The 26,217-nt window shown below is 46.2% G+C and overlaps 1 protein-coding gene across 38 annotated transcripts in view; it reads right to left on the bottom strand.

Moving 5' to 3' along the window:
* The window catches only part of NRXN2 (neurexin 2), a 493,176-nt gene extending 470,324 nt beyond the window's left edge, over positions 1-22,852 (bottom strand). For 35 of the 38 annotated variants that reach the window (XM_087880976.1, XM_087880996.1, XM_087880977.1 and 32 more), the window contains exon 1: positions 22,600-22,834. The gene's annotated coding sequence lies outside the window, so the exon portion shown is untranslated. Of the gene's footprint in view, positions 1-22,599 lie in introns of all 38 variants that reach the window. The other 3 variants (XM_087880979.1, XM_087880999.1, XM_087881005.1) reach the window with 2 other exon arrangements.
* Positions 22,853-26,217: the final 3,365 nt, after the last annotated feature.

The raw sequence follows: 26,217 nt of genomic DNA, 5'->3' as shown, positions 1-26,217 counted from the left end.
AGAGATGAGTCAGCGCTGTCCGAAGACGTCTCCGTGGTCATGTGGTTCCGTTGTCATGGAATAGAACGGTGATATCTATAATCCCTAAACCAGATAAAGACTTGGAAAGGATTGAGTCCTATCGGCCAATCTCCTTAATTAATCAAGATGCAAAGATATTTATCGCCATTATAAGTAATAGATTAAGTAGGTTTATAGATAGATATATAAGTTATAACCAAGTAGGCTTTGTGAAGGGTAGATACATGAGTGATATTGTCAGAAGAGTATTAAATATTATAGATGTTGCTGAATATAATGCTGATAAAATAGGTATAGTATCATTAGATATTTTTAAAGCTTTTGACTCTGTACAATGGGAAACTATTAAAACAATTGTTGAGGTACTAGGTTTTGGTAATAAGTTTATACATGTTATTTCAAAATTGTATCAAAAAAGTAGTGCAAGAGTGAAGGTGAACGGAAGGCTGACAGAAGATATAAGATTGGAAGCGGGTACGAGACAAGGATGTCCCCTGTCTCCAACATTATTTTTATTAGTTATGGAAATTTTGACTAAAATGATAGAAAAAGATGAATAATTGGAAGGGTATAAGGGATATAAGATAAATCTGTATGCGGATGATACTTTGATTATTTTGAAAGATATAGAGAAAGATTTGAAAAAGATACATAAGCATTTGGAAATGACAGGTTTGAAAATAAATTGGTCAAAATCTGAACTATTAATGAATAATAATGGTAAGGAGTGGGAGAATATGCAAGAACAACTTGGGATAAGGATTAAAAAAACATTGAAATATTTGGACATAACACTTTCACTCAAAGTTAAAGAAATGAAATGAAAAAACTAAATTATGATGTGGTGATGAATGAAATTGAGAAAAAGATAGATAAATATAAAATGATAAAGTTGTCTTGGTTTGGTAGAATTGCAATGTGTAAGATGATGTTGTTGCCAAAGTTTAATTTTTATTTGAGATGTTACCGTTAAACTTGACAGAGAAAGATATTGAAGGATATCAGAAGAAATTGGATAAATTTTGCAATGGTGGGAAAAGACCTAGATTAGTGAAGAAAATGTGGTATCAAAATCAAAAGGAAGGTGGATTAGGAATCCCCAAACTACTCAATTATTATTGGGCTTATGCTATTCGGACTGTGGTAAAAATATTTAAAGGTGAAGATAGTCATTGGAGAGATTTAGAATTAAAAGACATCAAAAGATTTGGCTCAACATGGTTTTTAGATAAAGCAAAATCAAAATGTGTAATTAATAGCTATTGGTTAAAGGGACTGAGTAAAATTTGGAATAAATTTGTTGAAATTTTAATTCCAGATATAATTTTCTTAGGGAAGACAATTGAAAATTGGCCGATTAAAACTAATATAAGTCGTGATAGGGTAATGGAAGATGAAAATATACAAACTATAATAGATTGGTTAAAAACTTCAGAAAATGAAAGGAGGAAAAAAGAAATCATTGAAAAATTGGGTTTAGGCTGGTTTGAAAAAATACAGATAGAAAAATGGACTAAGAAGGTAAGGGACAATTGTTCGATAAGTAGAAGTAAAACTGAATTTGAACATTTAGTATTCCAAATTATGAAAGATGAAATTGGGCTAAAGGGACTCGTTAGTAAGATATATAAGATTATAAATTTTGATGGAAAACCACAAAGGGTGATGAAGATGAATTGGGAAAAAGAACTTAATATTAAAATATCAGATTTAGATTGGAATGTGAATTGGAAGAGTAGAATTATGAAGACTTTATCTGTAAGGATTAAAGAGCATAATTATAAGGTTGTTTGGAAATGGTATTTGACTCCATTAAGATTGTCATTGATGGATAAAAAAATTAGTAAACAATGTTGGAGATGTGATATGGAATTAGGGACTTAGGAACATATGTGGTACAAATGTGATAAAGTTAAAAAGTTTTGGCAACAATTGGAGGAAATGATATTTGAAATGATGGGGAAAGTAATAATATTGAGACCAGAAACTATATTACTGTTGATAATTAAGGAAATAGAACCAACAAAATATGAGAAAGAATTGATTAGAATTATGATTATAATGGGTAGAATTATAATAGCCAGATATTGGAAATTAGATGTGAATTTTAGAATAGAAGAATGGTATTGTGAAATGTGGAAATTAGCTCTAAACGATAAAATGACATGTGATATTAAAATTAGAAATGGTGACTATAAAGAAGATATTTTCTGGAAAATTTGGAAACCATTCGTGGACTATGCGCTGGGAAAATTGGATGCTTCGGTACCTGTACCCCAAGAACGTGGATTTTGGCGATCATGAGGATATATCCGAAGAACCAAATCTTCCTTTCTTATGTATAGCACAGGGTGAAGTATTGTATATGTTGTTTGTAATGTTAGTAATTAAAAAAATAAAAAAAAATAACAAAAATAAATAAAAAAATAAAAAAATGTGGCCGGCATGACTCAACGCCAAAGGCCCCCTTCCCATCAAAGGGGGTCCCTATTTGCCTACTTGCAGTTTTTACCTGCTTTCGAACTGCTAGGTTGGCAGAAGCTGGACAAGTCACGGGAGCTCACCCCGTTACGCGGCAGCACTAGGGATTCGAACCGCCGAACTGCCGACCCTTTCGATCGACAAGCTCAGCGTCTTAGCCACTGAGCCACCACGGCCCTTAACCTTACTTAAACCTGGCCACTAATATTTTTCTCCTTCTGGCACCTCTTTCTCCTTTTCATGGCACTGAGAACCCCTCCAGTTATGGGGTGAGCAATTGGGGATGGGGGGGGGAAATGTCCGTTTTGCAGCTGGACACCTCTGAACAATGAAGAACCTGTCCAGGCATTGGGAAGGTTTGGGTGATTAAAAAAATAGTATCGGAATCAAAGTAGAGCTGGAAGGGACCTTGGAGGTCTTCTAGTCCAGCCCCTTGCTCAAGCAGGAGAACCTATAATCATTTCAGACAAGTGACTGTCCAGTCTCTTCTTAAAAACCTCCAGGGATGAAGCGCCCACCACTTCTGGTGGCAAGCTGTTCCACTGGTTAATTGTCCTCACTGTTAGGAAGTTTCTCCTGAAGTCCAGATGAGGGACAGAGAACCATATGGGCAAGGCCACAGACCCTTCTTGACCCATATTTTAATTTATTTATATTGATCTATTAAATTACCATACTGCTCATCTCAGCTGTGGCTGTGGCTGTGGTTTACAATGGGGGTGGGTTTCGCAGGTAAAGGTTGCCTAGACGTCAATCACACAGTCACAAATGGATTTTGTTTTTTTCAAACTGTTCTCCGTCGAGAACCCTAAATTCCAACCAGCCACGTCCTTTTGCACCCCAGCAAGGAGGAGATGCCCTGCGGGCTAACTTCTGCTGACTGCCGATCACCAGCAGTTTGGCAGTTCAAATCTCACCAGACTTAACGCTGACTCAGCCTTCCGTCCTTCCGAGGTGGGTAAAATGAGGACCCAGATTGCTGGAGGGCAAGAGGCTGACTCTGTAAACCGCTTAGAGAGGGCTGTAAAACACTGTGAAGCAGTGTATAAGTCTAAGTGCTATTCCTTCCTTCCTTCCTTCCTTCCTTCCTTCCTTCCTTCCTTCCTTCCTTCCTTCCTTCCTTCCTTCCCTCCCTCCCTCCCTCCCTCCCTCCCTCCCTCCCTGTGATTAGAATGCTGTATTGCAGGATGACTCTGCCCACTGCCAGCAATTCGATCCTGTCTGGCTAAAAGTTGACTCGGCCTTCCGTCCTTCCGAGGTGGGTAAAATGAGGACCCAGATTGTTGGGGGCAACAGGCTGACTCTGTAAACTGCTTAGAGAGGGCTGTAAAAGCACCGTGAAGCAGTATATAAGTCTAAGTGCTATTCCTTCCTTCCTTCCTTCCTTCCTTCCTTCCTTCCTTCCTTCCTTCCTTCCTTCCTTCCTTCCTTCCTCCCTCCCTCCCTCCCTCCCTCCTTCCTTCCTTTCCTTATGGCTAGAATTACAAGCAAACTCTGCCCACAGTCAGGAGTTCGATCCCAAGCGGCTCAAGGTTGACTCAGCCTTCCGTCCTTTTCTATCCTTCCGAGGTTGGTAAAATGAGGACCCAGATCATTGGGGGCAAATAGGCTGACTCTGTAAACCGTTCAGAGAGGGCTGTAAAGCACTGTAAAGCGGTATATAAATCTTAAGTGCTATTATTATTATTATTATTATTATTATTATTATTATTATTATTATTAAAATTTATATTAAATTTTAATTATTTTAATTATTGCTATTGCTACTCTTCCCTGCTCCAAACTCTTTAAAGAAACAGCGCGCCCGCCTCAAGCCAGATGTTCAAAGCCAACCCTGCCTCCTGCCTCCTTTGCAGCAGCCGCAAAGCCCGATTTTTGTCTTTTTTTTTTTTCACACCAACCCAGGCAACTGTGCCACTGATACGATCTCTCCTCCACGCGCCCCCCCCACCTCCCCACACCTTGCACAGTCTCTTAATAATTCAAACCAGAGTCTGTTCCGATTACATCTGAGCCTGTCCTGATGGGATCGAGGATAAATAAAATATTGCTAGTTATTACCCGCCAACAGAAGCACAAAGGGGAGAGATAATAAGGAAGGGGCGGGGGGGGGAAAGGCAGTTTTAATAAAATGCTTCAGAGCTCTCGGCTCCGCTGACGGCCAACAGCGGAAGGCGCCTCACACTTTAGCTAGATCACCATTTTTGGGGTGGAGGTGGGGGGGGCCCTCCCTTCACACTGCAAAAACCTGGCAGTGATGCTGGATTTCTGGGATGAGAGGCTTGATGCACAATGCAGAATGCCAAAGGGAGGAAACGACTCGTTCTATGACGGCAATAAACTAAATTGAATTGAATTGACTTACGAACAATGCAGGTAGAGTCCTCGAGTTGTAACAGCTCGCTTAGTGACCATTCTAAGTTGCAAGGGCACTGAAAAACGGGACTTAGGACCGTTTCAGCCTCCCTACGGTCCCCTGATTTATATGCCGGATGCTTGACAGCTGACTCATAGTTATGCCGGGTTGCAGCATGATCCCGCGGTATCAATGATCCCCTTTTGCGACCTTCTGATGAGCAAAGTCCACGGGGAAACCGAGGTTCGCTTAACAACCGCATGGCTTTAACAACCGCAGCGATTCACTTAACAACTCTGGCAAGAAAAGTTGTAAAAGGAGGCAAAAAGCTCCCTTAACAAATGTCTCACCGAGCAACATAAATTTTGGGGGGGGCTCAACTGTGGTCATAAGTTCGGGACGACTTATATTCTATCAAAAACCCACCACGAGTTTCCTTCCCTCTACCATTTTTCCATGCCATTTTTCTACCTCGTTTTCGTAGATTTTCACGGGTAGAGATATGCAAGTTTCGGTGTACTCGGGTCTTTTCCCGTGTAAGATTGAGAGTATCTTGGCGACGTTTCGACGAGGTCCCACTCGTCATCTTCAGGCTGGTGTCTTCAGCTTCGTGCTTGTGTGAGGAAAGCATGATGGGACGGCAGCTCCGATCATGCTTTCCTCACACAAGCATGAAGCCAAAGACACCAGCCTGAAGATGACGAGTGGGACCTTGTCGAAACGTCGCCAAGATACTCTCAATCTTACACGGGAAAAGGCCCGAATACACCAAAACTTGCATATATATACAGTGGGGCAAAAAAGTATTTAGTCAGCCACCAATTGTGCAAGTTCTCCCACTTATAAAGATGAGAGAGGCCTGTAATTGTCATCATAGGTAGACCTCAACTATGAGAGACAAAATGAGAAAATAAATCCAGACAATCACATTGTCTGATATGGAAAGAATTTATTTGCAAATTATGGTGGAAAATAAGTATTTGGTCAATATCAAAAGTTCATCTCAATACTTTGTTATATATCCTTTGTTGGCAATGACAGAGGTCAAACGTTTTCTGTAAGTCCTCACAAGGTTGGCACACACTGTTGCTGGTATGTTGGCCCATTCCTCCATCCAGATCTCCTCTAGAGCAGTGATGTTTCCCTCCCCACTCCAGGGGAAGGTTACTGCAAAATCCCCATTCCCCCCCGATCAGCTGGGACTCAGGAGGCAGAGAATAGATGGGGGCGGGGCCATTCAAAATTTTTACTACCGGTTCTGTGGATGTGGCTTGGTGGGTGTGGCAGGGGAAGGATACTGTAAAATCTCCATTCCCATCCCACTCCGGGGAAAGGTTACTGCAAAATCCCCATTTCCTCCCAATCAGCTGGGACTCGGGAGGCAGAGAATAGATGGGGATGGGGCCAGTCAGAATTTTTACTACCGGTTCTCTGAACTACGCAAAATTTCTGCTACAGAAATTCTGCTCCAGAACTGGCCAGAACCTGCTGAAACCCACCTCTGGCCCGTGCTATATATCTGCATGATAATTAATGCCTGCAATGCATTCACACGTCACGCAAAGCTGAGGTCCAACGGGATCAGGCTGTTTGTGGTGCGACGAGTTGTGGGAACCCTGACACTGAATACAGAAGGAGTGTGACTATTCTAACTCCGTGATGGAAAACCTACGGCACGCGTGCCAGAAGTGGCACACAGCGCCCTCTCTGTTGGCACACGAACCGTTGGCCCAGTTCAGCTCTGCTGTGCATGTGTTGTGCGCTTCCTGCTGGCCAGCTGGTCTTTGGGTCTCTGCCATGCATACATGGGTGCGCGGGGCATGTGCGGGGGCCACACGTGCATGCATGGAGGGGCGTGCAGCGGGGGTCGTGCGCACATGTACAGGGGGTGGGGTGCATGCACGGGAGCCGCACACATTGTATTTTGGGGGTTCGGGTGCGCATGCGCGCATTCGCACAAGCGCACTTTGGGCACTTGGTCCGGAAAAGGTTAGCCGTCACTGTGCTAATTTATTCTCCATGTTTATGTGCCAGGACAGACTGGGGACATGTTAACCCACGTTTAGGGGGCTGTAGGAAGGCAGCTTTGGCAGCACTGGATAACAGTGGGATTCAAATACAGGTAGTCACGCACAACACACAATACACAACCTCACTGCAGATATGCCAAGCAGGAGAGTCAAATGCCGTGCCTCTGGTGCCACTTGGGCTCAACAACTGCACAAAATCATGCTGAATAATTGCACAAAATCGACACCACCCTCCAGGCTTTCCCAAATGCCTTCCGCCCACTAGGCAGTCTTTCCACAGGTTTATACCCAGCTGTGCCCCAGCTGGATATCCCAGTGCAGTTCTACTCCAATCCAGCCGCAAGGTATACCTGCCAGCAGGGTGGATAAAAATCAATGATTTAAAAAAAAAAAAATCAAAAAAGTCAGATTTTTTTGATTTAAATCGGATTTTTTTGATTTAAATCGGATTTTTTTTATTTTTATCAAATTTATTTTAATAAAAAACTTTGGGGGTAAAAATATATCGTAAAATAGTTTTCTATTTAAGATACATAAATAATTTAGTTTATTCAGCATGAAATGGAGCTTAGTTATGTAGCAGGAGGCTGTATATTCTGCAACACTGGGACTATCGGTGAGTCAACAGTGGGTCAAAGGAGTAGCAGAGATGACAGTTGCTCTTTAAAAATTATGATTTAAATCGAGTTGATTTAAATCAAGCCTTTTTACTAGCGATTTAAATCATGATTTAAATTGTGATTTAAATCAACTTGACTTAAATCAAATCCACCCTGCCTGCCAGTAATATTAAAATAATATTAAAATAAAATAAAATAAAAAATAATATCAAAATAAAATAAAATAAAATATAAAATAAAATAACATAAAATAACATAACATAAAGAAATAAAATGAAATGAAATGAAATGAAATAAAATAAAGAAATAAAATAACATAACATAAAATAAAATAAAATAAAGAAATAAAATAAAATAAAATAAAATAAAATGAAATGAAATGAAATAATGAAATGAAATGATGAAATGAAATGAAATGAAATGAAATGAAATGAAATGAAATGAAATGAAATAAAATAAAATAAAATAAAATAAAATAAAATAAAATAACAAATAAAGCCTCTCTTGTTTGTCTCATGGAGATAATTAAGTGATTTTTTTGGGGCAACGGCATGCACAATTTTTTTTAAAATAAATGGGTGATTTTTTTAAATTAAAAAATAATAAATTAATTTGATTAAACAATTAATCCATGGAACAGCTTGCCTCCCAGAGGTTCCGGGTACGTCATCGCTGAAAGTTTTCAAAAAAAATAAACAAGAGAACCATTTGATTGGGATGATGTCATGCTTCCTGCCTTGAGGAGGGGTTGGTCTAGAAGACCTCCGAAGCCCCATAAATCTATGTTCTATGTCTGTCCATTTTAATCCTGGGTTGACAAGCAGTCTGTGGATACGAGGAAGAGGCTGGGCTTTACACAACACGTGAGATTGTGAGATTTGAATTCCTCAAGCTGAATCAACAGGAGGCTTTCCATGACCGTTCCCCCATAACTGCCCCTTTTGGGGTTCACATTCACAATCCTGTTATTCCCTTATATGCAGTGGTGAAATGTAAAATTTGTTACTACCGGTTCTGTGGGCGTGGCTTGGTGGGGGTGGGGGTAATGTGACACGGTGGGCGTAGCCATCTTTTTTTAAAAAAACTTTTTTAAAGCATTTTTTACAAACCAATTTGGGCGAATAGGTTGTTAAAAAAAATGCTTTTAAAAGGTAAAAAAAAAAGAAAAAGGTTCTGACCATCACAGCTGTGGCGCCCGATCATCACAGCCTTTTTTTTAACCTTTGAAAAGCAGGAAGTAACGACATCCGGGCGGGTGGGCGGAGCCTTGCGCCGCCATCGCTACTGGTTCTCCAAACCACCTGCCACAATCGCTACCGGATCGCCCGATCCTGTCCGAACTGGAGCACCGGAAACCCGAAGACCGGTGTGCATGCATGTTTTCAGGCCGTTTTTTGGCTTTCCGGCACCCATGAAGACCAGCTGGCTGGCGTGCATGTGTGCACTGGAAATCAGAAACTCAGCTGGCGACGGCACATGTGCCCACAGAGAGGGCTCTGCATGCCCCCTGTGGCACGCGTCAGAGCTGTGTTTCAGCAGGTTCTGACCAGTTCTGGAGAACCGGTAGCAGAAATTTTGAGTAGTTCGGAGAACCGGTAAATACCACCTCTGACTGGCCCCGCCCCCATCTATTATCTGCCTCCCGAGTCTCAGCTGATCGGGAGGAAATGGGGATTTTGCAGTATCCTTCCCCTGGAGTGGGGAGGGAATGGGGATTTTGCAGTATCCTTCTGCTGGAGTGGGGAGGAAATGGGGATTTTGCAGTATCCTTCCCCTGGAATGGAGTGGGAATGGAGATTTTGCAGTATCCTTCCCCCAGGAGTGGGGTGGAATGGGGATTTTGCAGTATCCTTCCCCTGGAGTGGGGAGGAAATGGGGATTTTGCAGTATCCTTCCCCTGGAATGGAGTGGGAATGGAGATTTTGCAGTATCCTTCCCCTGGAGTGGGGAGGGAATGGGGATTTTGCAGTATCCTTCCCCTAGAGTGGGGTGGGAATGGGGATTTTGCAGTATCCTTCCCCCAGGAATGTGGAGGGAATGGGATTTTGCAGTATCCTTCCCCTGCCATGCCCGCCAAGCCATGCCACACCCATCAAGCCACGCCCACAGAACCAGTAGTAAAAAAATTTGAAACCCACCACTGGCACGTGTGCCATAGGTTCGCCATCACGGCCTTACACAATCCTTTCTACATCCTTGATATATCCTAACAATAAACTATTAATTTGAACATGACATCTGTTATCCTGGCTTCCTAGCTATTGGCTTTTTTGGCCCAGATTTTGTTGTTAGCAAATAACGTCCTTGTCATAATAGATTTATAACTTTGCTGTTGCTATCCTTTTTCTTACTAACATTTACACTCAATTCCTTGCTTAATGTTCCCAAATGGGTTCTAAGGTTACATAGAGAATATAAACATGGCGTAACTATTGCTCTTTGCTTTTACAGGAATAATTCTTATTTCTCTCAACGCTCTTCTAAATTTCATTGGATTTAAATCCTAATTGGATTTAAATCTAAATCAATCAAATGTTCCAAACTTCCCATTCTTATCTGCAATCTTAGCTTTCCAAGTGGTCCCCTATCCAAGGATTAACCAGAATTTAGCTTTGCCAGATCAGCCAGAGTTTGGCTGGCTCCCCTCTATAAGTGGCTCAAGAATAATAATCGTCTAGAAAAGAAAATGTTTAAAGTTAGGGATTGCTACAGGTTCATGAGGATGGAGGGAGTCCAGTCTATTTTTCATGTCAATAGCAGAGGTGGGCCGCTGGGGGTTCGCAGGGGTTCGGGAGAACCTCTAGCTAAGATTATGTGCAGTTTGGAGAACCTCCAAATCCCACTCCTGGCTGGCCCCGCCCACCCTACCCCACCCCTCCTAGGAGTTCCCATGCAGCTCGTTTTGGATGCAGGTAAATGCAGGGCGCACACGGAGGCTCGGGGAGGGCGAAAAACGGGCCTACCGAAAGTTCAGGAAGGCCGGAAATGGGGCCGTTTCTGGCCTCTAGAGGGCCTCCGGAGCCTGGGAAGGCTGTTTTCGCCCTCCCAGAGGCTCAAGGAAAGCCTCCGGAGCCCGGGGAGGGCAAAAACGCCATGGTGCAGGAGGCCGCCATGGCCACACTCACCCAGCAACCAGGCAGAGAACCCCTTGCTAAAATTTTGGAAGCCCACCCCCGGTCAGTAGCTATGAGGAGCTGTCTTGCTCCACACCACAGGTAGAACATCATAAGAGATTCTCTACCTGTGGAATTGTAGCCGCTAAGGAGCCTGGCCTGGGCCTTTCTATCTCAAAAACCAATTGGAAGATGAACTCATGAGATTTTTTTTTAAAAAAATAATAATAATCCATAATCTTATCCTACCACACGCAACGTGTGAATATCTGCCTTCGCGGTGGCAGACTGCCGTCCTTCCCCTAAACCTTGGTGGGCCCTGATGCAGCCCTTAAAAACCAAGAAAATGGAAATGGAGAACTATCTCAGGAGTCCGAAGACAAACGGAGGGAAAGAAAGAAGGGGGAAAAAAAGAAAAGAAATAAAGCCATTCAGGCATTCAAGGGCTTAGGGAGCCCCTGAGAACCGAAGCACAAAGCCAGAAACTTGGCTTCCATCCAGCGTTACTCAACCTTGGCAGCTTAAAGATGCATGGACTTCAATTCCCAGAATTCCCCAGCCAGCACGTCTGCCACTTTTCTGGGTCTGCTGGCTGGGGAATTCTGGGAGTTGAAGTCCACCCCTCTTCGGGGGGGCAAGGTTGCAAAACACCGTTAAGCCATAAAGCTAAAACGAACCGCAATGTCCTTTCCGCGGGACACCAGCACAGATGACCCCTGACCCCCTTCTCCTGCCGCATTTGCAGACTTCTCAGCGGGCCCCGAGCTTGACCGTTTTCTCCGAGGCAGTCAATATGTCGGATATTGGCTTGGATGACAGCAAGTTTCTGAATTCTTAGCTTCCATTTCCTGACGCAGCAAAGCATCTCATCCCAACAGGCAGAAACACTCACAGAACTGGAAGAGCTCCAGGGATCGTTACGCTGGATATAAATCCAGCCCGTGTCCCCCGGGAGGGAAAGCTTAGATTCCAATGCCTTTGCTTGCTCCACGGGGGCTGGATTCACACAACATCCTCGACCCGGATGTTGTAAAAGGAACCCACAGGTTAATATATTGCTTGCAGATAGCAGGTTATGGTGGGGTTTTTTTCCCCCTCTTCAGAAAAATGCATCCCTCCCAGGTTTTGCATAAGAAAAAACCTACATAAATGCAGGTTGCATAAATGCAAAATGCATTTATGCATAAATGCAGGTTGTGCATTGTCGCCAAAACTGAGCCCCAAAAGATGAGGGGCGCCCCATTTTATGACCTTTCTCCGCCATGGTTGCTCAGTGAATCGCTTCAGTTATTAAAACAGTAACACCATTGTTAAGTGAATCTCGCTTCCGCATTGGCTTTGCCTGTCAGAAGGTCGCAAAAGGGGATCGATCGCAGGACCCTGGGACACGGCGACCGTCGTAAGTATGAATCGGTTGCCAAGCATCTGAATTTTGATGGCGTGGCCCACGGGGATGATGTTGGATTTAGGAACAAACTTTTATCAACAGAAGTTCAAAAGTATCTTTCGCATTAAAATTCCCAGGTAAACTACTGTATTCTTAGATTTAAGAAGCCAAATCCATATTCTTAGATTTGGGAGGCCTTTTTTCCACCTGATAGAGCCAGAAATATTCATTTAATCTTGGTGGGAAGGCAGGCAGCAGAACTGGCAGCCTGGCTCCCTACTGGCATATCTCCTGCCTGGTAAGATTGGTTTTTTAAAACCAGTTTGCAAGATTGCAATCAGATCCATGTAAAATTTTTTAAAAAGGCACCCCACCCCCCATCACCACAACATCAAGTAACAACAGCAAGAAAAATACTATTGCAAATCACATTATCACATTTCAAAAGGCCAGAGGGGGGGAGGCGGAGAAAAATCAATCATATTCAACCCAAGATTTACCTTGGGTATTTTCCCTGCTTGCAAAGACAGAAATTATTCATGTAAAATTTAATTTGGGCCAATATTTTACCATCAGGCCGAAGAGTTGTGAACCTAGGAATATTTTTTTTGCCTTTTTTTAGCATTGTTTACATGTTCTAAATGAGCTACCACGAGCAGCCAGCCTTGTAAAAAAAAATATTTTAAATTAACAGAGTGGGGGGGGGGAGAAGAAGAAGAAGAAAAAAAAAAGAATAGAAATAAAGAGGGGTGGGGTGGAAAGAAGAGTTTCGGAAAAAGGAACATCCAGATAGAAACAGATAGATAGATAAATAAACACATCAACCATGTAGACACACAAAGACACACACACACACACCCCATCTGGAGTGAATCTGAAGAGCCAAATCGTAGCGTTGCACGTTTAAAGGGGAAAGATAAGAAAACACAATGGGATCCCTAAGAGGCTTTGGGACTTTTCATAAAAACCTAAGATGATAACACATCCTCCAGCAAAACTGGTTCAGATGAAATGCTTTGTAAATTATACAGTAGAAATTACAAGTCTGTGTGCACTTATTATACACACATCAAAAAAAAGGGTAGAAAAAAGGAAGAAAATGAAACTCCCTTTAAAGGATCCTGTTTCCCCGGTGTTATTTTAGCCTACCTGCATTGTGGAATTAGGGCTCGTTCTGGAACTGTGTGCCAAGGAGGGGCTGGACTAGATGACCTTGGAGACACAATAATCCAATTCAAGGGTCGGCAATGATGGCCCTTTGATGACTTGTGGACTTCAACTCCCAGAATTCCTGAGCCAGCCATGTTAGCTCGGGAATTCTGGGAATTGAAGTCCACAAGTCATCAAAGGGCCCATCTCTGATCTCAATTCCATGGTCTAAAGAGATAGTCCTTGACTCACGACCAAAATTGAGCCCATAATATCTGCTGCTAAGCAAGGCAATTGTTAGTTTTGTCCTATTTTACAACCTTTTTTTTTTTTTGGACACTGCGGTTGTTAAGTGAATCACACATTCATTAACTGAACCCGGCTTCCCCCCCTCACCCATTGACTTCGCTCGTTGGAAGCCAGCTGAGAAAGTTGCAAATGGTGATCATGTGACCCTGAAACACACACACACCCCGGTCACATGATCCCGGGACACTACAACCGTCGTAAATATGAGTCCGTTGCCAAACTGACCTGAATTTTGATCATGGCACCACGGGAATGCTGCAATGGTTGTAAGTGTGAAAAATGGTCGTAAGTCACTTTTTTTCGGTGCCGTTGTAACTCCAAACAGTCACTAAACAAGTGGTCGGAAGTCGAGGGCTTCCCTGTACAGGATCCTAACGGTGTTTCTTTCTTTTTTTTCCTTCCCTGTACAGATAGTCCTTGACTTATGACCACAATTAGAACCAGAATTTCCATCGCTAGGCAAAGCGGCTGTTAAAGAGGGCCGAACCTTTTTTTTTTTTTGCCGTGGCTGTTAAGTGAATCACACAGTCATTAACAGAATCCAGCTTCTCCATTGACTTGGCTTGATGGGAGCCAGCTGGGAAAAAACAGAGATCATGTGACTTCACGTTATTGCAACCATCATAAATACAGGTACTCGATTTACGACTACAATGGAGCCCCAAATTTCTGTTGCTGAGCGAGACAGTCGTTGAGTGAGTTTTGCCCCCTTTCACGACTTTTCTTGCCATGGTTGCTCAGTGAATCACTCTAGTTATTAAGTCGTTAAGTGAATCTGGCTTCCCCGGCTGACTTCGCTTGTGAGAAGGTTGCAAAAGGGGATCCCATGACCCCATACTGCGACCGTCATACATGCGAGTCCGTTGCCAAGCGTCTGGAATTTTGATCAGGTGCAACCATGGGGTTGCTTGCAACGGTCGTTAAGCGTGAAAAATGGTCATAAATCCCCATTTTTCAGTGCCGTTCTAACTTCAAATAGTTGTTAAATGAATGTTGTGAGTCAAGGACCACCTGTATCCAAGTTGCTCCTTATCAATTTTAAAGGACCCCAATCCAAATAAAACTCAACCTTAAATTACAAGGTGGAGGAGCCGAAAACCCAGGTTAGTCAATAATCATGTAAAGAATGATAGTCTTGAGAAATGATATCCTTGTTCCGCGATGGCCTGGTTCACACAATGCCTGCAGAGAGGACTGCAGTCTCATGCTGAACCACAAACCCTCACAACCTCATTGTGCATTTCATGAGAATCCACTCACAATTTTGCCTCTGATGTTCTCCCTTCTTGCAAGGGATGATGATGTTAATTATCATTAATTAATTAATCTCCCCTTTTAAAGTACGCTAATTACCTGCCTTTTCTCTTAGCACCATTTTCAGTGGCCTGCTTGTCAAATGCACAAGAGAGTGCTCAGCCACTACTGCAGCGTTTCTCAACCTTCGTAACCTTAAGAGTTGTAGATGTCAACTCCCAGAATCCCCCAGCCAGCATGCTTTGAGATGGGTGGACTTCAACTCCCAGAACCCCCCAGCCAGCTTGCTTTAAGATGGGTGGACTTCCACTCCCAGAACCCCCCAGCCAGCTTGCTTTGAGATGGGTGGACTTCCACTCCCAGAATCCTCCAGCCAGCTTGCTTTGAGATGGGTGGACTTCCACTCCCAGAATCCCCCAGCCAGCTTGCTTTGAGATGGGTGGACTTCCACTCCCAGAATCCCCCAGCCAGCTTGCTTTGAGATGGGTGGACTTCCACTCCCAGAATCCCCCAGCCAGCTTGCTTTGAGATGGGTGGACTTCCACTCCCAGAATCCCCCAGCCAGCTTGCTTTGAGATGGGTGGACTTCCACTCCCAGAATCCCCCAGCCAGTTTGCTTTGAGATGGGTGGACTTCCACTCCCAGAATCCCCCAGCCAGCTTGCTTTGAGATGGGTGGACTTCCACTCCCAGAATCCCCCAGCCGGCTTGCTTTGAGATGGGTGGACTTCAACTCCCAGAATCCCCCAGCCAGCTTCCTTTAAGATGGGTGGACTTCCATTCCCAGAATCCCCCAGTCAGCTTGTTTTAAGATGGGTGGACTTCCACTCCCAGAAAGCCCCAGCCAGCTTCTGGGGAATTCTGGGAGTTGAAGTCCACCCATCTTCAAAGTTGCAAAGGCCGAGAAATGTTTACTCTTCTGCCTCCGGGCTCAATCCTGGACCCTCCTGGAAATCTTTTAACTCCCAAGTTCCAACGTTCTCAGCAGTCCTTGCTGGGGAACATGGGGCCTGTAATCCCAGCAACCCCTGGGAAGCTCCAAGTTGGCAAGGCCAGGCTAGCCGCGGCTTCATTTTCTCCCTTTATCAGACTTCTGGGGCCGACGGTTATTTTGTTCTGAACAAAATTGTTCTCCAATTAAAGGTCATAATGAGAAGGCCCCGACAGGGCTGCTGTTTGGGTCTGGCGAAATTAAAATCTGTAGTAACTGACTAAGTGTGAAAGAATAATTTTGGACATTTGTCACTTTTAACTAGGCTTTTGCAGGCTCCCAAGGAGGTTTTTCCCTCTCCCGATCTCGCGGTGTATCTCTCCAAAGGACAGTCAGACAAGTGGAACGAGCATCGTGTGAGTAATCCCACCCCAAAGATCAGAGACGATCCTTTACTGCAGGGCCTCCAAATTTAAGTCTTTGTGGACTTCAACTCCCAGAATTCCCCCAGCCGGCTGCAGGGGATTCTGGGAGTTGAAATCCACAAGTCTTAAAATAGCCAAATTTGGAGAGCCTGCTGTAGAGGCTGGCTAGGGAATTCTGGGAGTTGAAGTCCAAAAATCTTTATAACGTTTCTTGTGGGAGCGCAATGACTCCAAACTGATAGTGTGTTTGAAACCACCACCCCATCGGACTCAGTCTGCTCATCTCCTACATCAGGCTAGAAATGGGAGCCTGGGAGTTCTAGTCCCACCTTAGGCACAAAGCCAGCTGGGTGACCTTGGGCCAGTCAACCTCTCTCAGCCCAAGGAAGGAGGCAATGGCAAACCACTTCTGAAGTCTTGCCCAGAAAACTTCAGGGACTTGTCCAACCATTACCAGGAGTCGACACTGACACAAAGGCACAAACAACAACATTATGGTCAAAGTTGTAGATAATAGTTAAAGAGAAGATGAATTGTTCTCTGGGTTTGCCCGATTGGCACAAGTTTGGAGACACCTCCCTCAATCGACAGAACCTGCAATTCTGATTTTGGGGGTGCCGCTGAGCCCCCAAGAATGACACCGCCAGCGAGTAGAGATAGTTACAACCACAAGTTACAACCACAAGGTTGTAAGTTACAACTTACAACCACAACTGCGATCAGAATTTCCACTGCCAAGGAAAAGCGGTTTTAAGCGGGTTCCATTTTACAGCCTTCAATGCCACGGTTGTTAAGCAGATTCTCAGCCGTTGTTAAGTGAATCAGCAGTCGTTATGAGAATCCAGTTCTCCCCGCTGCTGCTCCCCCATTGACTTTGCTTGTCAGAAGCCATCAGGAAAGGTCGCTAAGGCGATCACGTGACCTTAAATACCGGTCAGCTGCCAATCGCCTGAATTTTGATCCCGCAACTGTGGGAATGCTGAAACCGGTCCTACGTCCAACGGTCATTTTTTTCAGTTTGTAACTAGACAAACAGCTGTAATTCGAGGACTACCTGCTGCAGAGCAACAAATAGGCCGTGATGCTGGCTTTCTTGGGAGATAAACATGGACACTTTTGGGACACCCTCAAAAAAAAAAAGCCTTACACACTTAAATAACTTAATCTTCTCTTTTGGTGGGAAAGTTTGGAGGAGGAAAGGGGGAAAAAGAGGCTGAAAAAAACATCACAAACCATGTCCAGGTTTTGCATCATCCAGCTGACCAGATCTGCATCTGCTGCATTTCTCTATCTATGATATTATTTATCTTGCAATATTTGCGGGCTGCCTGGGGAATTCTGGGAGTTGAAGTCCTCTTATCCTAAAATTGCTGAGGTTGGAAAGGCTGCATTAAAGTCTCAGCAACTCCTTTTGTCCAACCAGTTATGAGTATCTAAAGCAAGGATTCCCAACCTTGACAACTTTTAAGACTTATGGACTTCAACTCCCAGAATTCCCCAGCCAGCTACTAGATGATTTCCCAATTTTTCCCAACCCTGCCTATTTCATTTTCTTTAAGCAATATCAAAAAACCCCAATTGGACTTTGTGGGAGCATTTATTTTTTTTCTGAGACAAATCCTAAAACATATGCTTACTAAGCAGAACAAGCAGCTTTCCTCTTTTAGACATCGGATCTAGTCACTTGGAAAGCCAGCCCTTACAATGTAGAATCGCAGAGCAGGTAGTAGAGCTCTGAAGGGTTCCTGGAGATCATCTAGTCCAAATGCATGGACTCCCACACCCAGAGTTCTCAGCAATGGTCATGCAGCCTGGGGAATTCTGGGAGTCCACAGATCTTAAGTTTGCCAAGGTTGAGAAACACTGCTGTAAACTATTCCCGACTCTCTGCCTTAAGTTTTCCTGTTCTGTGAAATGGGCACCCAACCTCTCATTCTTCCTCGGGCAGAGAATTCCAGCAAATTTATCAGCAGGTGATGAACCTGTAAACCCAGCAGGGAGAAATGGTCCATCAGTGACCCTATACCAAGGATGGCTGAACTACAAGTCCCAGTATTCCTTGCCTGGTTGTCTGGAGCAATGGGAATTGTAGTCAAGCTGTACCCAAAAGGCCACTGGTTCCTCCCCCTGTACCAGTGTAGACCCCACCCACCTTCGTAAGTCTTTGACCTAACATCCTTACAGGGCTATGTAAATAATTAATTCCTTCCTTCCTTCCTTCCTTCCTTCCTTCCTTCCTTCCTTCCTTCCTTCCACCAACATTTCTCAACAGTGACAACTTAGGATGTGTGGACTTCAACTCCCAGAATTCTCCAACCACCCATAGTGTCTGGGAAATTCTGAGACTTGGAAATCCACATATTTTAAAGTGGCTAAGATTGAGGAACACTGCTCTAAAGCACTCTTAAGTAGCAAACTGAGTTTCTCCCCATGCCAATTCCTATTTTCCTTCTCAGAACAAATTGGACTTGAAAGCCACACAGCAAACTTCCCTGACCTAACTCAAACCCAGGATTTCTCAGATCTACCTCAATAACCAGAGATGACTACCCCATCCTGATTCTAAATTAAACCCCCTGCAAATGGGAAGGGGTAGAATTAGCAATAAATTCCCAGGGATCTGCAACCTTAAACACTCAAAGAGTCGTTTCCCACAGGAAAGAAAACACCGGGAGCCACAAAACCCTTCTCGTACTTGACTATTTCTTGAGCAGCCACAAAACTAGCATATGTAGTTGAATTAAACATTCTGTTTTCTTCTGAAACTTTTCTTTTCTTGGATTTATCCATGGTTGGCCTACCGGGGATTGAAAAGCTCAATAAATTGCATCCCAGCCGGTGTCGCACATTGGCGATTGGGACGCATATTTAGAGTGCCAGGGAGCCGCAGCAGAGGGGTGAAGGAGCCACATGCGGCTCCAGAGCTGCAGGTTGCTGACCCCCGCCCTAGCCCATGCCCACAGATCGTCTGTGTTCTCACAACCTGTCTGCCTTGAATACTGAATTAAGCCATTTTTCTGGGTTTGCACAATACCAGGCTGTGTTCACACAACTTGTTACATCAGGGGAAAAAAAAAAATCTGGGTTTAAACGCAACCCGACTCAGGCTGTTGTATGAATGGAGCCATTCGATTCTTCCTTTGAGCTGGTTAAAACACGTTGAGGCTCTCAGCCAGGGTCCTGGAGGGTTGAGAATAGCTTGAAAGACAGCCCTGGGATGACTCTGGGGCCGGGCCAGCCCTTCTCGCCGAGGCCAAACTATCCGGCAGGGTTGATGTGTTTGCAGGATCAAATGGGAAGCAAGCGAACGATGCCTGCCACCTTTCCCTCCTGGGAGAGAGGTGAGATATAACTCTCTTAACGCATAAACAATGTTTTAAAAGCATGACCTGAGCATGGAGAAGCCTCCTCTGGCCTCAACCCCTCCCCCCCACTCCTCACTGCAATGAGAGGCAGCAGCCCCTGTGACGATGCAAAGCAAGGCCCAGGGAGTGGGGGGCACAAACTCATCCCTGGAAATAGGGACACCGAGATGCTTAATCCAGCAGCCGAAAGCCCGGTCTGGAAATTGGAAGCTTCCTGGAATCGAAACACCACAGCTGCAGCAGATGTGCTGAAAGGAAAGCCTGGCATGCCTCTGCTTTCCTTTCCTTTCCTTTCCTTTCCTTTCCTTTCCTTTCCTTTCCTTTCCTTTCCTTTCCTTTCCTTTCCTTTCCTTTCCTTTCCTTTCCTTTCCCTTCCCTTCCCTTCCCTTCCCTTCCCTTCCCTTCCCTTCCTTTCCTTCCCTTCCCTTCCTTTCCTTCCCTTTCCTTCCCTTCCCTTTCCTTCCCTTCCCTTTCCTTCCCTTCCCTTTCTTTCCTTTCGTTTCCTTTCCTTTCATTCCCTTTCCTTTCCTTCCTTTCCCTTCCTTTCTCCTCTCCTTTCCGCTTCCCTTCCCTTCCTCCCAAAGCATTATTTGTCACACTCCCTTCTTTTTTCCTTCCCTGCTTGCTTCCTTGGGCTATTGCAACCCCGAGTTCTTTTCCTAGGCCAACAGGGATCCCTTCGGCTTGCTAAAATTAATTAGCACAAATGAATCGGACGGCTTTCCCCTTCGGAGAGGCAGCGGTTTGTTGTCATGTTTTTGTGTTGTTGGTTGGTTTTTTTTTTTCGCAGAGAGAGAGAATCACCCAGAGGTTTTATTTGCAAGCAGGGAGAGCAACAAATGAGGATTATTATTATTTTTTTTTTGTAATTTCCTGTCTTTATTTTTGAGCTGCTTCCCTCTCTCTCTCTCTTCTTGTAGAAGAGAGTCCTCATTTTTATTTTACATATATATTATTTTGTTCAAGGCAAGGCTAAAGTGCAAAAGAAGGCAGGAAAAGAAAAAGGGAAAAAAGGGGGGGGACAAAAGACACAAAACAATCAAAACATTAAAAAAAAGGTGCATCCAAAAAAAAAACACCCCCCACCACATAGACACATATTTATCCCCTCCAGTTGAATACTGATTAATACATTACTACAACATTAGTTCCCACCCCTTGCAAAACAGGCCCTCTTTGAACTACCAAATCCATTTGCGAATTATTGACCTGTCTCTTTATATGTTACATTAGCAACAAAGTAGTTAAAAGGAAGAAGAAATAATAATAGGAAAAAGGAAAAAGAGTCCTTGTGATCCACGCTGGCAAAAAAAACGCTGGCTGGTTTTTATTTACAAATATTATACGTGAGTAGAAACAATCGTCCTTTTGCTGGAGGGTGGGAGGGGGCTTTCGTTTAAGAAAGAAAAAAATTAAATACTGATATTATACGGCGGTCGGTGCAATGGGGGAAAGCACGGACAGCAAGGGAACACTAAAATGTCAGGCTGGAGTAATTCCACCCCCCCAAAAAAAATTAATAATATAAATGCCTGCAAACACACCAGGCAGGAGAACCAGCCTTCCTTCCTGGGACACAGCACAAGGCTGGATTTTAACCCTGGTTCTCCACCCACTACCCAATTCTTGCCAATATCTTTTTTTTTTTTTGCAAAGCCCCCCCCCTCCTCTCCAAATCCCTCTTTTTAAAGACGGACTATGACTTCACGCCGCATGATGCAGACCCCTCTCTGCCGTTAGGTTCAGGATTACAGAGGGGGAGGCAGCTTTTCCTTGAAAACACCCCCCCCACCCCGCTCCCAAATTAAACCCCACACACCCATTCGCCTCCTCCCATCTCACCCAAACCACGGCGACATAGGTTGCCAAGCAAAAAGAAAAAAGAAAAAAAGAAAGAAAGAAAGAAAAAGGAGGGAAGGGGGCGGGAAAAAAAAGCCAAAATTAAAAAAAATCGCCAATTCCAGACAGCAGAGACCTTAACTCTCCTAAAGGCAAATAGGGGAGGGGGCGCCGAGAGACCCTTCCGCGCGCACGCACACACACACACACACCGGAGTATCCAATTTAAAATTTAAAAAAAAAATCCGAGCCCCAAGGCTTGCTCTCCTGTAAACACGGGCATCCTAAGGGGGAAAATCCCTGCAAAAAGCTATTTTTAAAAAAAAGAAAAAAAAAGAAAACGCAGGCAGGAATCGCACCATTCTGGCTTCCAAAGGGGGCAGAGAGGGGGAGGCTTCAAAATCATCCATCCACCCACCTACCGATATTCGTACTTCCTAACATAAACCCCGATCTGTCAAGGCTGGGGAATCGCAGCTGGCCAGGAGTAAATAAGGGAAAACTGGCTTGCGGTGCTACCCTCCAAGAATCTCTGGATGTGGAGTTTGGGAGGCGGAGGAGGAGGAGGGGGGGGCGGCTGCAGAAAATGGGGATTCTTCTGGCATTTTATTATTTCTCTATTATTATTATTATTTTATTTTTTGGAAAACCCTCGCAAACGCCAAGAGCCGGGCCGATTAAAGGCAGCGGGGAGAAGCGAAGCTGGTTCTTGGAAAAACGGGGGGTGGGTGGGTGGGTGGATGAGGAAGGGGGGGGCTAGATCGCCGAGATTGGGGGGTGGGGGAACCACGATCCGTCGCAAGGATGCCGAGATCGAAACGTGCGGGAGGAGAAGCCGCCCGCGCCGCTCACACCTTCCCTGCCAAGGTGAGGCGATCTCTGGGAAGGGGACGCGCGTGGAAATGGCGCGGAGGGAGAGGAGGAAGGATGGAGAAGGAAAAGGGGAAAGCCGCCTCCCGCCCCCCTCCCCAAATATATACCCTCCGCCTTGGACCCTCCAACGCTTTCAAACCCCCCCTTTGATTAGCGAACCCCCACGCCGCTTCGCCCCCCCCTCAATTCTCTTTGCCAAAAAGGAGGCGCGCGAGTCGAGACCCCCTCCCCACCCTCCTTTCCGACCCAAAAGGGGACTGCAGCGCCCCCTCCCCACCCAGCTTGGGGGCTCTACCGGCTTCCCCGGGAAGGGGGGGGCTCTGCTCAAGCACCCACCTACCCACCCACCCCCCAAGTCCTCCTCGAGATGCCCGGGGAGGCGGCGGAACCCCACCCACCCCTACCCCGCCACCGCTCGGCGCGCAAGGGCGCAGCCGCCGCTGGTACCTGCGCGGAGCCAGACGGGCGGCGGGTGGGAGCTTCGCTTGGCGAGGATGCTCGGGAGACGGCGCGGGGGATTTGGGGAGGGTGGGGGGGCGGCCGCCGTCTCCCCTCTCGGTGCTCGCCCTCCTCCTCCTCCTCCTGCTGGTGGCAGCGGTCGCCCGGGGCTGCTCGGGAAGCGAGGAGGAGGAGGCGATCGCGGCTCCCGCTGCAAACCGGGGCGGCAGCGAACTCCTCCTCTGCCTCTGCCGCCGCCGCCGCTGCCAAAGCGCCGCCCCGCCCCGGCTCGCCCCTCCTCTCGCTTCTCGCCCCGGCTCTCCTCCAGCGGGCGGCAGCGGCGGGATTCCCCCCCCCTTCCCCAGTCCGGCTCCCTTCGCCTGCCCGCTTGCAAAGGGCCCCGGGGGCGCGCAGGGATGCGCGCGCCCCCTGCCGTCCCCCCCTCCCCACAAGCAGCAGTTGTGGGGTGGGGGGTGCCAGCCCGAGGGTCTCCGGCTAAGGCGGGTGGGGCATTGGGTGGGAGAGGCACGCCTTCTCAACCTTCCAGCTGTGCTGGGTTTGCGGGGTCCCCTTCCCCACTCCCCCTCCCCGACTACGGCTGGTCCTCGACTTGCGGCCTCCATGGAGCCCCAAGATTTCTGGAAGTGGAACATAATTGGTTAAGGGAGTTTCGTTTGGCGACCTTTCTCGTTGTTAAAGTGAATCGGTGCGGTAGTAACACGGTTGTTAAATGAATCTGATCCCCCCCCCAAGGTCGCAAAAGCGAATCATGTATAGCAATGATGGGTAACCTTTTCCGGACTGAGCGTGCTTGCAAATGCACACGTGGGCCCCTGAACTCCCAAAATGCAATGGGCGTGTGGCCCCCGCACATGCACCCCCATGCATGTGTGGCCCCCCCATGTGCCCCAGCCCCGCACATGCACGCACCCCCTGCACACACCTCGCCCCCATGCACGCACACACTCCTTGCACACACCTCACCCACCCGTGCATGCACGCAACCCTGCACACCCCTGCCCCCCACACATGTGCGCACCCCCTGCACACACCTCACCCCCCATGCATGCACACACACCCTGCACACACGCCACCCCCCCGCACATGTCCGCACCCCCTGCACACACTTCACCCACCCGTGCATGCATGTACCACTGCACATACCCCACCCCTGAGCATGCATGCACCCCCTGCACTCACCCCGCCCCGTGCATGCATGCACCCCTGCACTCACCCTGCCCCCCATGCATGCACGCACCCCCTGCACACACCGGCCCACCCATGCATGCGTGCACCCCCTGCACACACCCCGCCCCATGCGCATGCATGCACCACCAGCACACACCCCACCACCCTGCGCATGCGCGGCAGAGATCTGAAGACCAGCTGGTCCGGCAGAAGGTGCACAGACATGCGCAGAGGAGCTGAACTGGGGTGATGGCTCATGTGCCACAGAGAGGGTGCTGCATGCCACCTCTGGCACACGTGCCATAGGTTCGCCATCACGGATGTATAGTATAGTCTTTATTGTCATGGTACATCATGTATGCAACGAGATTGGTTGTGTGACCCCGAAGACACTGCAACCGTCATAAGTACATGCCAGTTGCCGAGCGTCTGAATTTTGAGCGTGGGGGACCATGGGAATACTGCAACGGTCGTAAGTGTGAAAAAGTCACTTTTTTCAGTGCCGTTGTAATTCTGAACGGTGACTAAATGAACGGTTGGAAGTCAAGGACTACCTGTAGGCTTCACCTGGGGACTGAATAGCCTCTACGTCCAGGTTCTTGCAGGGCCTGCCTCCAAGGCGCTGCTCTTGAATGGGGGATGCTCTTTGGGGGAATGCCAAAGCCCTCCAAAACCCCCCAAGGTTAGCCCTCCTCTTGCCATTGCGTGAGGCAGAGCTGGGGACAATCCCTTGAAACTGAGCAGCTCTGAGCAGGACAAAAAAAAATATCTCCTGGTGGTAGACTTTCCCCGAGAGCCACACAGGCCCACACATACTGCATTCGCCCCACGTCAGACCTGAGAGGTAGTCCAGGCCAAGAAAGTCAAGAAACCGAGTTCATTTGTCTGTTGGCTCTTTCTTTTTGTTGGAACCATGGTTTATCATAAGCTAATTTATTGGTTTACAAACCACGGATTGGCGTCATCTTGGTTTGCCAAGGTTGGGGAGGGACTGCATTCATCCATTTTCCAGCTCTGAAGGAGAGGCAGAAGCCTACATTAATCAAACACGCTGGGTGCCTGCAAAATGCGGCTCATTTTTTAAAGAATTGAGGTCCATCTCCTACAACCTGGAACCCTTAACAAGCCCCCCCCCCCCCAAAATCCTCACCTTCTCTAAAAACCAACCTGGGATTTTTCAGGCCCTTTGGACACCCAATATTTTTTTTCCCCCTTGAATAGAGAATTGTGGCTTTCCCCCCCTTCTTTTTGAAATTGCTTTGCCAATAGAGGGTGCCTCTGAGAACGTGCAGACTGCGTCATTGCAGTAATTTCTGGGAAGATAGATCTCGCACTGCTCTCAGTAAAGACTTCACTGAGGGCTAGCGAGGTCCCATTAGACTAGAAGGGGGCACGTTTATTTTACTGATATTCTGGATATCTCAAGGTGGCACGCATAATCCTTTTATTTTCCCCACAACAACAATGACAACCCTGTGAGAAGACAAGCCATTGTTAAATAATTGTTAAGTGAGAATAATAGTATATAAAGGGATGTAATAAATGGTTAAATAAAGAGAAATTAAATAACCTGTAAATTTTGGATATGGGATTGAGCACAAAAGAATTATAACCGATCGACACACTTTCTGTAATTGTAATGGATGATGGTGGTTTTATGTTTTGTTTTGTTTAAAAATAAAAAAAAATTAAAAAACAACAACCCTGTGAGGTGGGTTGGGCAGAGAGAGAGAGAGAGAGAGAGAGAGAGAGAGAGAGAGAGAGAGAGAGAGAGAGAGAGAGACTGGCTCAAAGTCATTCAGTTGGCTTCCGTGCTTAAGGGAGAACCGGAACTCAGTTTTCTAGCCCAACACCTTTCCCGCTGCACCAAATATTGGTGCAAATCCAATTTTGGTCACCACCTTATAAAAAAGGATGTTGAGACTCTGGAAAGAGTGCAGAGAAGAGCAACAAAGATGATTAAGGGACTGGAGGCTAAAACATACAAAGAACGGTTGCTGGAATTGGGCATGGCTCGTCTAGAGAAAAGAAGGACCAGGGGTGACGTGATAGCAGTCTTTCAGTATTGGAGGGGCTGCTGCCCCAAAGAAGAGGAGGACAATCTATTTTCCAAAGCAACTGAAGGCAGGACAAGAAACAATGGAAACTAATCAAAGAGAGAAACCACCTAGAAGTAAGGAATTTCCTAACAGTGAGAACAATTAACCAGTGGAACTGCTTGCTTCCAGAAGTTGTGGGTGCCTGTTAGGCCCAAAACAGGGCGCAGGGAAGATCGTGCACACATGCACAAGGGGATAGGCCGCGGGGAGGGGGGGGGTCACACACGCATTGCATTATGGGTGTAGGCACTCGTGCATGCTTCCAGCACACAATGACAAAAAGGTTAGCCATCGCTGGCATAGGGCCTCCTGCTTGAGCAGAGGGTTGGACTAGAGGACC

The sequence above is a fragment of the Pantherophis guttatus genome, chromosome 18, assembly GCF_059756535.1.
Source record: "Pantherophis guttatus breed Tessera chromosome 18, ASM5975653v1, whole genome shotgun sequence".
NCBI lineage: Eukaryota > Metazoa > Chordata > Lepidosauria > Squamata > Colubridae > Pantherophis > Pantherophis guttatus.
The sequence above is the reverse complement of the archived record's forward strand: the minus strand, read 5'-3'. Positions and strand labels throughout refer to the sequence as shown.